The sequence below is a fragment of the Perca fluviatilis genome, chromosome 8 (genome assembly GCF_010015445.1).
Source record: "Perca fluviatilis chromosome 8, GENO_Pfluv_1.0, whole genome shotgun sequence".
NCBI lineage: Eukaryota > Metazoa > Chordata > Actinopteri > Perciformes > Percidae > Perca > Perca fluviatilis.
In genome coordinates, this window is record NC_053119.1 from 31,788,390 (window position 1) to 31,804,355 (window position 15,966).

The window sequence follows — 15,966 nt, forward strand, 5'->3', positions numbered from 1 at the left end:
GGTATGATTGACAGATGTTAAGGCCTACCATTAAACAGAGACTGAAAATCGACACCAAGAATCCCGCTCGATCCCCTTCCACTCGCTCAGCGCAGCAGCCCGCCGTCTGACTGATTTAAACGAGGACAGTAGCTACAGTAGTCAGTCACGGTACTTCTGATTCCTGAAGGTAAACGGGCTGGGGTGGATGTGGAAAGTTGAAATATTGTATTGAGTTAACTTAAAATGGATTTGATTATCACACAGGAGTGATCGAATGGATTATTTTAAAATACTCCATCATTCGTTCATGGTTACTCAGATAAGAGAGAGACTTCATTCGGCCATGCAAATTATAAATGCTTGCTGTATAACCATCTTATATCATTTATATCTACTATGTACCATACTACAAACAAACTACAAAACAAGCTGCTCAGATTTGCTTCCTGTTTGTACTTCAAAACCGGAGCTCATTTGAAATATGCCGCATCCCCCCTCCCAAGCAACACTATTGTTTATAAATTTTAGGTGGCTTGGGACAAAAATATCATACAGTAAGCTTGTAAGCATAATGATATATATAACTACGGCAATAATTTGTATGTTTTAATTTAGAAAAAAAACATTTATATGTTGCCACAGGCTGCCATTCACAATCAAGGGGCGGAACTCCTAGCTTCCTTGGAAGAACAAGCAGAAAATAGTGACAACGAGCTCTCACTTGTATCGTCAAGAATTGCTTGAAATAAAAAATTCATCTTCACAGGTAAATGTATTATATTTCCATTCTACACACACACATACACACAGTAAAACTTAAATAAATTGGGCTTTTATTTTGCCAGATCATAACAAATCGACCGCTATTTAATCCCCATGACAAAAATTTAACTTTTTTTACATTGAATCTAGAAAAAAAAATAGACCTACCTACCGACCCTTTTTTTCTTCTTTTTTTGCTGTTACTGCAATATTTTTAAGGATGGCCTCATTATTTTAAAAGGACTGATAAGAAGCGTGATGTTTTCAACAGTGAGTCTCACTAATACATTGATGGGATAAATGCAGAGACTGAATTTCCCTCACAGGATCAAAAGAGTATACTTCTATTCTTATACTTATTGGCTACAGTCTTTCACATCCGTTTTTCTTGTTGATGCAGAGATACCTCAGATAAAAGAAATGCTCAATAGCTCCATGCACCTCGGCAGTCCAGGGTCTCTCCCCAGCCCTTCAAACCCTGTTCAAATAGTGAGTACTTTTTTATGCAGTGCTGTTGGAAAGTATGTGAACTGCTTGCAATCACCTTGTCTTCTATATTAATTGGTCATAATCGAATACAGTTTACTGTAAATTTGTCCTAATCTAATCTCCCAAATTTCCTGGTACCTTGTGGCAATTGCTCTTTTTGACACTACTTATTGATAATATGAAATCTCCAACATTGACAGTAGGGACCAGGAATGCTTGTCATAATACTATTGGGACCAATTTCAACAGTCAATTGTACATAAATCTGGAATGCTGGATATGTTGTTTACTATACTGAAATAAGACTTTTAAGCCTATCAATTTTATTTTGTTCAACAGGAAGAAATTGTCCCGGGTTCAGGTGTTTACGTACCGCGAAGTGTGTGGCGCTCTGCTTGCCAGGCATCCAGTGGGACTTCAATGGCAAGGATTTTGCTGCTTGGGGTGTTTGACATTGAAACACTCGTCAAAAGTAATTTGAGAGGTTAGTATTGTCTGTGCAGTAGTGTAGAGTGTGGTTAAAAATGCTTATTCTATGGTCACATTTGTTATGTTAAAGCTACATTGTGTAAAAACTTCTCCCATCTAGCGGTGAAATTCTATATGACAACCTACTGAATATTACTTTCTAGCCCCTCCATTCCGAGCGCGTTTTAACTCCTACGGTGGCCGTTTCATGTAAAGGCTTCCAGTACAAAGCAAAAGCAATGAAAAAAAATAACTACAATTTAGAGTGTCCTTTGCCTGTGATCCGTCATAGCACACAGATTTATGTTACAACGTAGCCTAGACAATTCTTTTTCATCGGCGCAAGGAAAAGTATCCTAGACGTCGTTCTAGCGTTATGCACAACCATGCTATAGTTAGCCAAGCAACTATAAAACTTCGAATTTACACCATAGACTGTATAGATTTAGACGAATAGGCTGAATTACCTGTCGAGAAGAAAGCAGGCAACTTTTGGCGTTCCCTTTTAAAATCCTTGTTCCTCATGAGGCCACTCCAATATTGACTTTGGTCTTGTTTTTCCTGTCGCGTTGTCGTTATAATTCTCTTTTTCGCTTCCTTGGTGACTCCTTTTCACGTCCTCGAGAATAGGTGTGATCCTCCATCTTCAAAAGTGGGGAATGACCGAAAAGTTTGAGAACCACTGCCTTAGATGGTAGCGACCAACCCTCTGGCTCGAAAACTACCTTACTGAACTGATTGGAATCAAACCAAACTGGTCTACCCTTATTCCGATTAAGACACCCAGATAATGCAATTGAAAGTCAAATAACTTGTGCATGTACAGTATACACCAATTGAACTGAAGTTGGACTGGAGGAACCCTGCTTGCCGTGTTGTCTGCCTTCTGCCCCTTCTTCCAATGGAACCTATATATAACATTTTCATAGGATTTGTGTTACGTGCCTTATACTGGAATTCAGGTCTTAGCCTGATTATTAGTAATAATTTGATTAAAGGGGCGATGGTGGCGCGAATGGTAGAGGTACCATTTGATTCGAGCCCGCTCTGCCTGACCCCATCAAAGTGTCCTTGAGCAAGATACTGAACCCCAAACTTCTCCCAGTGGCAGGTTGGCACCATGCATAGCAGCCTCCGCCACTGATGTGTGAATGGGTGAATGTGAGGCATACATTGTAAAGCGCTTTGAGTGCTCGTAGGAGTAGAAAAGCGCAATATAAATGGACCGACTGTGTGTATGTGTCTGTTTTCAACCATTTTGATTGTCATGCTGCTGATAATGAAAACGTAAACTATATACTGGTTATTTTTCATCCTGAGAAACAACTTTTTTTCCCTCAGGAGGGGAATCCAAGGTTTCAAAGGGGGGATAGGAAAGAGAAGAAGAAGCGGCCTGGATGAAATAAAAGTAAAAGCTATAATGGGTAAGTTATGATTTCGCTATTTGACATCATCTGCCACAGGTCTGTATTTAAAGTGATGTGAGCCTAGACTCAGTCAAATCAGCTACTGGGCTGACAACATTTTAAAATCCTGTGCACAGAGCTGTACATGACTGTAGATGATTCATTTTCCAATGCTGAGCGAAGTCAACTTTAAAAGTGGTTACCTACGCACTCAGCCTTCATTTATATTTATGCATTTTGCAGACGCCTTTATCCAAAGCTTACATTTTTCAACTGTCAATTAGTTCAGGGACAGTCTCCTCGAGAGCAACTTAGGGTTAGTGTGCCTTGCTCAAGGGCACAACAGTGGTGACTGGGATTCGAAACTCACAAATTCCAGGCTACTGGCATACTAGCCAGGTTCCTTAAAGGAATACTAATAGGCTTGAATAGGCTCATTTTACAACTCCCCAGAGATAAAAAGTTGAGGTTTACCGTTTCGAATCCATTCAGCTGAACTCCGGGTCTGGCAGTACCACTTTTAGCATAGCTTAGCATAGATCATTGATTCTTACGAGTCCATTAGCATCTCTTTGAAAAGTTGCGATTTTCCAGGCCTATATGGCTAGGAACTATACTGTCATTCCTGTGTAATAATCAAGGATCTGTCGCGTCCGTATAGGTGCAGCAGGCGCAATGATATTATGCAGCGCAAACACAAACTTGCCAGTGACGACGTAAAGTTATCTAGCTGGGGATTGGCTGGGGACTATTTTCGGGCGCTCTCGTAATATCATTGCGCCTGCTGCACATGAATACGGACGCACGTTCCTTGATTATTATGCAGGAATGAGAGACTTTTAATTTTCCGTTGGTCTTAGTACCGATGTAACTACAGAAGAGTCAAGTTTTAAATAGGAAAAATATCAAAACTCTTTTCTTTTTTGAAAGAGATGCTAATGGAAAAGTGGTACTGCCAGACCCGGAGTTTGGCTGAATGGATTCGAGAATGATAAACCTCAACTTTTTATCTCTGGGGGAGTTGTAAAATGAGCCAAAAAAGTGTATCCCTTTAACTTCTGTGCTACCACCACCCCTTTTGGCTTCGTGCCCTGTGTCGAACCACACCCATGGAGATATCTGTGAACAAATGGACAATCATTCATGGGGCTGCAGGTAGTGCATCCCAGAATTTTCAATGTATATGTTCAAATTCACATTCGCGTTCCCAAAAAAGTTAGTTTCGATGAGAGGTGGTGGTGTTTTGGCACTATCTCGCCTGCAAATTAAATTGGTGCAAAACTGGTTGCCATGCTTACACACTGATTGCAGTGTAAGTGTGGGACTCTGCACTACTCACTATACTTTGTCACTCCATTTTACTGACTTGCACTAGAAGAAACTGCAATAAAGATTTTTTTTATCTTGGTGATAAGTTTATCCACCAGTGTTTTGTCTGCTTTATACTTAAAACTTTTTTCTTTAAAATCTACCTTCTCAGATGCAGTTATGTCAACAGCACTTTCGGCTGTTCGACTGGCCAGATCGGAACAGCCCTGAATGGGAAGATGGCAGAACTAAGACTGGCAATGTTCAGGAAAAATGTTACTTAAAAATTTGTTAAAATGAGAAATGTGTTTCCCCAGTGAGTGAGTTTAGAAATGTTTGAAATGTTTGAAAATGTAATACTGAGGGAAAAAGGTGAGCACTTTGAAAAGGTTTTAAAAAGAAAATAAAGTCTAAAGTTAAATGAAATTAAAAGTTTTTACTTGAAAAGATTGTACTTGTTTGTACTTGTCAAGTATTTTCTGAAAAAGGAATTCAGTAAAGTTTGTATTTGAAAAGACTTGGAATTGTGTGTTCTGTGGAATGAGTACAAATATATGTGCAGGCTGTATAAAAAACATAGTTGTGTCACTAATATAAGTGAAAGTACATGGTATCATCATATTAGAAGCATATTTGTATCCGTAATATAAGTGAAAGTACATGGTATCATCATATTAGAAGCATATTTGTATCCGTAATATAAGTGAAAGTATGTACTATGGAAATAAGTACATATATGCATGTATACATATATGCGTCTTACATATATTAAACATTTATGTGCATATACAGGAAAATATATGGCACTTACATGAAAACGGCCATTTTGCTATATTTTGAAATATATGTTTCATATATGTATATGTATTTTATATATATGAATTTTGCATATATTCCCATATAGGCAGCAGACATACATGGGCACTGACATTATATATGTTATTTACATATATGGCCATATATTACATTTTTGTATGGGAAAGTTTGTAAGTACACCAGAAGTTTATGTAAATAACACTTGCCTGCTGGCTTCTGCTCTCTGCTGCTGTTGTTGCTGCTAAGACGAGTGCTTAGGGACGTCTACAAATTACAACACCGAAAGAGATGCAACAAAATATATTTTTAATTTAACTTATTTTTTAAAGTAAGTGCTGCAGTATAACTAGCAGGAGACAAGTAATAATTGAGGTAAGTTTGGAGACATTACCTTATTTAATCATTAAATTAATAAATATTTTTGTTGCATCTCTTTTCGGTTGTTATAATTTGTAGATGTCCCTAAGCACTCTTACTGCCGGTAGTAACAGCAGCAGCAGCAGCAGAGAGCAGAAGCCAGCAGGCAAGTGTTATTTACATAAACTTCTGGTGTACTTACAAATTTTACAATCCATCGTTTTATGAGTGCATAACCTATTTGTACTACTGTAGACGTTTGGTATCATTTCGGGCATTATTAGTGGGGTAATGTTAAGAGACACTTTGGATCCATTAGCCTCTGCGCTAAGCTATTCAGCTGATAACGCTACGCTACGCTAACGCTCCCAATGTTCGACCCAGGTGAAAAAAGCTTCTGGGGGGGTGTTTGGCTCGAGGTCATGGTGCAAAGGACCCTAGGGTGAAATTACTCCGAACCATCACTTTAATGTTAGCTTCCCTACAGCTGTCAGAGTTAGCTTCGACTTCACATATTACCTTCTGAAAGCTGTATTCTCAGTAACATGACAATCTGCAAGAAACAGGTTGCTTATAAATCACTAAAATAGTAGTGACAGCAACGTTTGGCTTAGTTATCAATGCTGTTAGCATCGTGGCTAACACTATTGTTACTTAGTTTATGACAAATCGTTTCTTCGGCTGTGCTTGTTAACATGATGTCATTGTGCTAACCGAACAACGTTAGCCTTTACATCTGAGCCGCTTCAATACACTTGATGTTTCATTACAGAGTTCGCATGCCAGAAATGCAATGCGCCATGACGTAGATCCCCTTCAAGGCTAGGCTAATGTTGATAGTCCCTCTAGTGGACAGAACGTGTAAAAACAACCACATGGCATTGACAATGCATAAGCCTGAGCAGTGTAGTACATATTTATAACAGGCTGCATTTGAGCATTTAATATTCAAATATTATTAGAATATTAAAAAAAATGAAATTTGAATGTTATTATAGAGGAAGACTGACAGCTCTAATGTGCATGCTGGTATACGTGTGGATCTGCATGTGTGTTTTTCCCAGCCCTCCTTGTCTTAGTGTGAGACGTGGGTCATATTTATCTAGGCCAGCAACGTGTTATTGCTCAGGGAGACAAGCAGAGTTTGTTTGGATAAGGGGAGAGATGAGAAGACATGAGATATTATCTTTTTTTTTCTGCACAGATTATCTAGGGTTTGAGATTTAGCTGGGGATAAACAAGCCCAATCACTTTAAGTACCACAGCTAAGCCATAGGTTTCAAATAGAGGCAATTACATAAGCCAAGCAGAGGGCTTTAAAGGAAAGAACTTGTAGGATGTGTGTGGAGTTGGAATGATGGTAGTCTCGCTTTGCCAGACCCTCCTCCTAAGATTGCTGGAGAAATGCCTGGCTACTCCACATAGCATTCGGGGATGGGAGGAAAACATGCTCTGGTTTATTGGCATTTCTTTAAACCAATCACAATCGTCTTTGGTGGTGCTAAGCATTGGAGAAAAGCAGAAGTGCCACTGCAAAATAGGCTCGGAAGGAACTTGTTTTGGTGGAACATGTGTACGTTTAAAAGTTGTTTTAGTCTTTTAAATAATAATATATAATTAATAAATTATATCTATCTATATCTATGTGGCTATCTGCCACATGGCGAGTAAATGTTTGTACCAAAATAGTTGTTTTTCAGTCTTCATTTTGGCGAAGGTGCAGCTACTTTCTTTTGTTCCTCTGCTGTCTGCATGTCGGAGCCTCGCGGGGGTGGGCCGACACACACACACACACACACACACACACACACACACACACACACACACACACACACACACACACAAACACTGGCGCACACACCAGACGCCAGCCACCAGGTCACTTCTGTTTACTGATAGCTAGCGTTTAACTCAGGCTAATTTTTGGCAGCCAGACTTCCAAAAGAAAGCACAATGAAATGAAATGTTAACCGATCATTAACCGTAGACCGACAAGCAGGAAACAGAGTCTCAGTTCACTGTCCGGGAGGCTCTGACACACTTTCCGCATTCCGTGTCCGCGGACAGCTGTACGCTTGTTAATGTTCTGTGCATTGTTGGACACATGCAGCCACTTTCCTGAAACCGCTTGCAGGATTGACACAAGTGCACAGCGGCGTTTATGTCCGAGCCTGTCTCCACCTCCTCCACCTGCAGGTTGTCAACTGTGTGGTTTGGAATGAAAGGGAGAAAACAGGACAGAGTAACAAGGCGGATATCGCTCATTCACATTATTTAAAATTTTTTTGATGCCGTAGTTAAGGCGGCAGCAAAGTGCTGCGGGAAACCCTGCTGGAATGATGGTGATCTGTTCAAGTTTCAGAAAAATCATGGAGAAAGATGTCTCAGATATCTCACTACTCACTATGTTTTTTCTTGTATTCCTTATTTTTTTGAGGTTTTATTTTTCATCTTTTATTTTCTTCCAATTTTCTGTGCACAGTAGTCCTTCTAACCGTGCTTTACACTACTAACAGATATGTGCAGGAGGTCCATGCTATCCTCCAAGGTCCCGCCTACTCCATGTACATCCAGAACCAGAAGGACTGCTGGGCACACTGTTGTCCCACAAACAATAATTGAGTTTATTGAAATGCAAACACAACCAAGCCAGAGATAGTGCTACATGAAATTCAACCCTGGATCAAGTGTGAAAAACACAACGGTTTAACATTTTCAACAGCAGCAAAGCAGTGGTTGTTTAATATTACTGGCTAGTTTGAGCATTCATAGCCACCATCACTTTTTTCCTCTAATTTCCAATTCCATCTGCACAACTAACCCTCTACTCATACCCACTTCTTCTTAGTTTCCTCCTCTCAGACCAACCAGTAGGAGTCACTAGTGCAGTAACAACGGCCTGATCCCTGTCCGGCTTCCCACCCACAAATAATGTGTTTGATGGATAGCAAGCATGATGAAGTTGGGGAGACCATTGCTGGCAATTAAATCACAATGAATGTAATGTATCTGTATGTATAAGATTTTCCATCTATGAATACAAAAATGATCATGCATTTTGCCAAATAAAGGCTTAACTAAACTGTATTTTTTTAATTATAGTACAATATGCACCACTGGAACAAAAGGTCAAGCAAAATTTAAGGTTCATTTATATTTCTACAATACAGGGCTGCACAAGGAAATGAAAGTTATAGTCCCTTTATGCTACTTAAGAAAAAAACAGGATGAGTTGAGAGAGTCTTACAGTCTGAGGAAAGAAGGTCTTTTGAATTGCTTGCCAGAAGGCAGTAGGGTAACCAGGCTGTTGCTGGGGTGTGTATTGTCTTTTGATATCCTTTGGGCTCTCACATCACAGATAACACTAATGCTCGGTAAATGGGTACCAATGATGTTCTGGGCGGTTTTAATCACCTGCTGCATACCCTTCTTGCCCTCGGCCGTCCACAAACCATGCCAATTTGTAATAAAAAATGAAACTAAAGCCTGGTACAGACAGCAGGATAATTAGGCCGATTTTAGCCCCGATTCACCCCTCCCGACAATCTTAAGGATGCTCCGATTATCGTAAAATAATCAGATCAGATATTCCTGCCGTGTGTGGTGTGTTAAGACTGCTCTCGTCTGCTCGGAAGGACGTCGGGACTGCTCCGATCTCAAATCGGGGATATCCAACATGTTGGATATATTTGGCCCGATTTCTCCTCGTGTGTGGTGTCCCCCGGGGACAAACGAGCACGCAGCCTGTGTAAAATAAATAAAGTAGATGGGCATAACTACAGCCACAACTGCAGTCCACCAGAGTACATGGAAACGAATATATGAACGTTTATTAATCTGTGTAATACCTAACCACATTTCTATGACAAAAAACAAATCCCCTCCATATCATGATGTAGCAAGTATAGTCCATGCTCGCGTTGTCTTCTTTGACCATCGCCTTTTCTTTTGATAACGTTTCTTTTCGGTTAAAAACACACTACAAACTATCGCCACTGCATCCTCTTTGTCCGCAATGATTGTTTACTCTGAAGTCACGTTTGATCTCGAGGGATTTTGCGAGATTTCCCGTCTGACCTGGGAATGCTCGGGAGTCAAATCGGTTCGTGTGTGATGTGTTGATTTTGCCGTGTGCTGCGCACCACACACTGTACGACCAAAACTGTTAGACCCGTGATTTTTTATCACCGTGTGTGGGGTCTCTCAGGATTGGAAAATCGGCCGACAATTTTAAAATCGTCCCGTGTGAACCAGGCTTAAGTACCACTGTTTGGTGTCATAGAAAATGTCTCCACAGTTTTTATTGTTTGGAAGCCAAAAGCGATTAAAGATGGTTGCTGTAGTCTCAGCCATGGTCTGAGCAGGAGCAGCTCTAGTTTATCCATGCTGTTTCTAATTGACAATAGCCTAAACTAACTGACTGGGCAAGGCTGATAACAGACACAAGTAGCGCACGCACACACACACACACACACACACACACACACACACACAATCTACTCTATCACAATCACATGCACACACACACATACACAATGGCGTTTACTTGTTCAAAATAATGATGGCCCTAGACTTTGGTCTTAGTGAGGTAAAATCGTTAACATGAATCGGAGAATTTATCTTGATTTTTAGGAATAAAAGCTTCTCAGTTCTAATTATAGTAATTTCTTGTCTTATTTTCTTGTTGCTATTAATAAACCGAACATTTATTTATAAAATTATTTGGCTTCAAACCCTTTATTTCTGATTAGGCACATGAGTTGTTTTAACACCAGGTAGCCAGTAGATTCAATTTGTCTATAACAAGAACAACCACCCAATGATTAGGATAGGGGGTAACTCATTTGGTCATGTGGAGTTGTATATTTAAACTAGCTATACAACTCAAAACAGATGTCAATTAAGCATAGCTTGGCATGTATTTTATGATTTTTTCAGACCACAAAAGTCAAAAGTAAAAGGAGTCCAGATATGTTATGCCACAAAGGACTATTGAGGTTCAGAAACAGGTCAGGTAAAAATAGACTTTTTGTCAAAAGCTGAATGAGCCCAATGTCTTAGAAAGTATTTTAACTATACAACATCATATTTATTTACCTTTGCATGTCATTTAGTCTGTTCACTTAGTGTGCTCTTTAGTAAATGTGACAGACTTGTCTGTTTTTGTCAGAGCTTTTCAAATCAAAGTCACAATAATGTCAGAGCATTCGCACAAGAAAAACAGAAAATGTATCTTAAATTGTCCTCATGTCACATTATAGCACTAAAATAAGTATATACCCAAGGCTTGACATTAGCACCTGCCCTGCTGCCAAATGTAGGTTTGGCAGTGGCATGTAACACAGTCAATCTTACTAGCCACTTTGGTGGGTGATATATAGGCCAATAAAATGGTTACACTGGTCGCTGCTGGAGCACTTTGCCCCTGTTGCCATCAGTTTTTATTGAGAACATGTTTGGATGTGACACTGCCTTGCTTGGGTGGCTCAGACACAAAATGTAATATGATGCAATATTTGTGATAGCCCCAAGATCTTAGCGGCCTTCTGCAGATGATGATTGATGGAAAACTTAAGGCAAAATGTTGATGCTTTTGAAGTCTTCATCGAGTAAGATAACTTTGTTACTTCCAGAAATACGCTGCTCTGAAGTTGACATGACATTTTTATGTCTGCCTGCCTGTGTTTTCCTTAAGAAAACTGTTCAAGTCTGCACTCAGGTCTGAAAGGTTTTAACTGTATTCGCTCCTTTGTATCTGCTTTGAATTTAATTGTGTGTTTAAACAGGGCTCTGTGTTTGCTTGTGCAGGCACTCTGAAGCATCTGTGTTTACCGTCTCAACAGTAAGCGAGAGATTGAGAGACTGAGCTAGACAAACCGTGTACACACACAGACATGCCAGCCTGTGCAGTCAAAACAAACACTCCTTTGACAGTCTTCCCACATTCCCTCGTTTCCTGTCTTTATCAGTCTCTCTTTCGGTCTGTCCTTCCATCTCTCTTTCCGGTGATTGAAAAATAAGGCTTAAAACAGTTTCTAGTTTGTGTGTTTAAATATAATGGCATGACAGTTTTTTTTACTGAATAATAGACCCTTGTTAATTAATCATTAACCGTTATCGTAACCCTTCAAGCAGGCAACGGAGTCCTAGTTCACCCGTCTGGGAGGATTTGTCCGTGCAACCGACAAGTCTGTTGCAGTCTGCGGAGCATATATCCTCTCATACTGTGTGTAGGATTAGCCAATTTAACCCATCAGTCCACATCGATATAGTGGCATATGTCACATATCTCTCCCCTGTCAGCACTGTCCAGCAGAGAGCCATGGACTTTGCAAAGAAAAGAGCAGCTTGAAACACAATTTGATAGTCCAAAGCAGTGTTTCCCATACATAGGTTCTAATTGGGCGCCCCGCCAAGGTAGATTAAAGCCCAAGACACACCAAGCCGATAATCAGCCGTTGGCAGTCAGTGACTCGAGTCTGTTCGGTGTGTTCCGTGCCGTCGTCCGTCCGAGGGGCCATTAGCCTTCATTTTGGCCGATTTTACATGTTGAATCAGAAGGCGGGCACTGCCGGCAGTCAGACTCAAATGACCAATCTGATTGGTAGAGTGCTAACCCGGAAATAAGGAGCGGGATGAGCGTGACTAGAGTCTCTTAAAATCTGACGAAAATCTTTTAAACTTACCTTTGTCGATCTGAAATGAAGACAGATTCAGCAACTGCATGACCTTAAAATGTTTTCAGAAACACGTTTTGGTGAACTATTTTAGTACAATATGAGATTGTATTCTGAACAAGCTGCCACGACCATGGATGTATTAAGAGAACTGGATACAGTGGTCGGCGGGAAGCCCCGTACGTTCCAATGAGAGTGCTCAAAAGCGCATTAAGACAACATGGAGCTCGGCTTTTCCGCATTCTTGGCCCATGACGTCACGGTGGACACACGCACTAGCACCAATTTGTTTGTGTTATCGTAGCAACCGGTAGCAACATGCTCGTTCATGAGCTTATCTCTCGTGGCTCTTACAAGTGGCGAACTCAAGAACTCGCCGTTTTCATTGTCTAAAATATTCACTAACGTTAAACATTGTGTTTTCGTTGTTCCCGATCGTTTACATGCTTAGCTAAATAAACGATAGATGTATTTAGCTAGTGTAACCCCGGTTACAGAACCTTGTAAAATAGATCTAAACTAAAACAAAATTATTGAAAAGTTAATGTGGTGGGAGTATGTTATTTTAAAATATATACGTGATTAGATTAATATTTCTTTGTCAACCATACTGACATAATTAATATTTAACAAAGGGTTCAAACAATTCCTTCTAGTTAACCCCTCTCCCATTCAGTGGATCAGTCCGAGTGAGCAGGAAGAGGAAATGTTTTTTTTATTCCAGCCGAAGTAGCACTTGAGACACGGAGCAGAGGATAGATGATCAAATTAAACAAATACCTGTAGTGGTTACAATCCTGCTGCTAGTTGCCAAAGGAAAATTCTTGGTGAGTTGAGGATGAAGCATGTTGAATTAATGTAAAATCGGGAATAAATATTAGCATTAGCGACCGCTAGCCACGCTAACGGTGCTAGCAAAGGCTAACCATGCTAGTGGTTGCTAGAATTTGTCATGTTCTCCTAACCCAGTTGGCCGCGCTAGCGCTGGTCCATACTGTGCTGGTGTCAGTTCAATATTATATAGTAATCCCATTTTGGTTGTTTTAGGTTTGTAGGCTGCTGTAGCATGGTAATGCAACTTTTGAGCAAGGGTAATGTATTTACAGAAATTATGTTCTATGTGAGTTAGTGTTAAAATGTTTTATCTCTTGCTAGTTTAATATAGTTAGTTGAATCTAACCTATGTAACAGTTGTGTATGTAATTGCCACAGAGATGCCTTATTCATTTTCAATGAGAAATGAAAACATGACAAGTTGTTAAGGGAGTGACCATTTTATTTTTGACAGATTACAGTCGAACGACACAATGTGTTAATAATTCAAATATAGAAAAGCATTATCAGCAGTGCTGTGGTGACTTTAAGAAGTATGTTTGAACTATATAGTAATACTTTTTTTTTTTTTGGCTTTGTGGATACAAGGCCAGGTCATCGTTTCTTCGCCTTCTCCCTTTTTGTCTGCTATCTCCTACGTCCTTACTTCGTTCCTGGGTGTCCTCAGCGGTGGTGTGGAATTCTACGAGACGAGACATTGGAGTCTTCAGCCCAGCCTGCTCTGTTATAGAGAATTGTCTGGTCCTGGAGTGGTGAGCCAACCCTATGAGCCTTCAAACGAGGAGATACTGAAATAGAAAGAGGGAAGAAAAGTGGTAGGACAATTACATTTCGCTTGCCCCACAACAAGTTTGAAGGAAACAGACATTGTTACGCTACACTTTAACGGTCAAAGGACACCGCAATGGATGGATTTTCCCAGTAACTCACTGAACTGAACTTTTGATCATTGTCCTTATTAATACTATAGTGATTGATTTGTCATTGAGGTTATAGTTCTAGAATGTGTTGTTGAGTTATATCATTACTCTGATCATTACAGGTAAAAGCACAGGTTCATGTGATTGGTGACCTTGAGGTTTCATGTGATCCATTTTCATGTTTATATATATGGTAGTTTGTTATTGGTATTTTATTTTGGGTTATACAAAGAAAGTGCCAAAATATTCAGAGAATCTGCTTGTTTAGTTAGAGGCACTATAAAATAGGATCTATAACCCCTAATATAGATGAATCAAAATTAATGAGTGCCTGAAAAATAATATGGAGCTAGCGTAGCATTAGGCTACATCTTGAATCTAAATAGGGATATTGAACCAACTAAGTACTCACTTGACAAGTGGATTCTTAACTAGATTTAATGAAATTTAACAAAAAAAAGTGAAAGGGTGGTTATTGTAATTCTGTACAGTGTGTTGCACCTGTGATGTTTTGAGAAAAATACTGTTCTAAGGAAAAAAAAACATACACAAGAAAACCGGTTGAATGAGAGAGAATTAAAGTTTATTTCCTTACCTCTTCAAACGTACCTATTGAGTTGTGTCTTTCCTCACTCTTGCTGCCGATACCCATTTCTCCCGAGCGATCTAGATCTTCTGAGATGCTGGTCCACATTGAGTGTTATTCCTCCATTACAGATTAGGGAGGCTATTCAGGTATTACTTCTGGTTGTTACACTAGACAACCAAGGAGTTTGATCATTATGTCGTGCTACTAGCTAGCGCTAGCAGTTAGCCTGCAGTTTCGTGAACAGAGCTCATCCATGGCTTCATCTCTCATCCACGTTACAAGCTTTACAGCATACAGCCCTCGGATGCATCATAAGAGATAACCAAGGCCATGTAATCACTATGTCTGTAGTAACGTTATGTAGGCATGATCTTAATACAGCCATGCTAGCTAACCCTGATGTTAGCAACTAGCTAGCTAGCCGATAGCCCCGCCAGTTTGGGAAACGCTAATGACGTTACATCCACGTAACAGGCTTTACAACATACATACATCCCTCGGATGTATCATAACTTCATAAGATAATACAATGGACGTATTAATAGAACACATGGTGAATTACAACCATTAGCTATATCCATTATTACAGCTACTTACATGAGCTCGGGAGAACAGTCATGTGAGTGGACGTGCGCAGTCCCGTGGGTCTGCTCGTGTCCATTATGCGCGTTCATCATTTCAAATTTAATAATTCTGTATTCGCTTCTAGTGAATCTTAAAAATGTTAAAAACGTAACGTTTTAAACAAGGACCCTTTCAGTGTTCGGGCTGGTAGGTTGATATACCCCGAAACTAATTATCCGCTGAAATATAGACGTTTCTTTCGCCATGTAATGTCTATGTGAAAAGTCTTTCTGGGCCATGGGGTGCAGTACCACCGTTATCCGCTAAGCCCATGTTGGCATATAGATTTAGCGCTCCTCCTGGGGGCTTGGCCACGACAGTCTGTCTTTGAATTTCCGGAGAAACCAGACCCACGTGATGTGTTCGTCCAATCAGCTGCCGGTTTTCATTTTTGGGTGACAATACAGATTAGCGCTGCCTGCTGTTATGGAGACGTATTACGTCTTGTCGCTTTGGTGTGTTCCGACTGGGTCTGGTCGGTGTGTCTGGGCCTTAAGACCCACGTGGTAGATAAAATCCGAATTACATTTTTTTCCAATTTACGATGTATTTTTACAGGGCACACAGACTAGCGGCCTCCAGCCCCTTCACTTCAGGCTCAGAGGCTAATGTTAGTAGTAGCAGTAGACGGTTTAGTTAGTTACAATATCTTTGGTAGTAGCATGCTGCTTTTGGTGTTGAGGCTTGCTGAACGCCTGATGTACTGATAAAGCGTAAAAACACTGCAGCCACAT

General features: G+C 40.1%; 1 protein-coding gene and 1 long non-coding RNA gene across 2 annotated transcripts in view; both read left to right on the forward strand.

The window, feature by feature from the left end:
- Positions 1–15,966, forward strand: part of LOC120564412 (spondin-1-like) — a 483,039-nt gene that overhangs the window by 50,667 nt on the left and 416,406 nt on the right. The window lies entirely within an intron of this gene.
- LOC120564416 lies at positions 705–3,069 on the forward strand. Its single transcript, XR_005640101.1, has 4 exons — positions 705–748; positions 1,145–1,233; positions 1,573–1,717; positions 3,043–3,069. It is a non-coding gene; the product is annotated as an uncharacterized LOC120564416 (long non-coding RNA).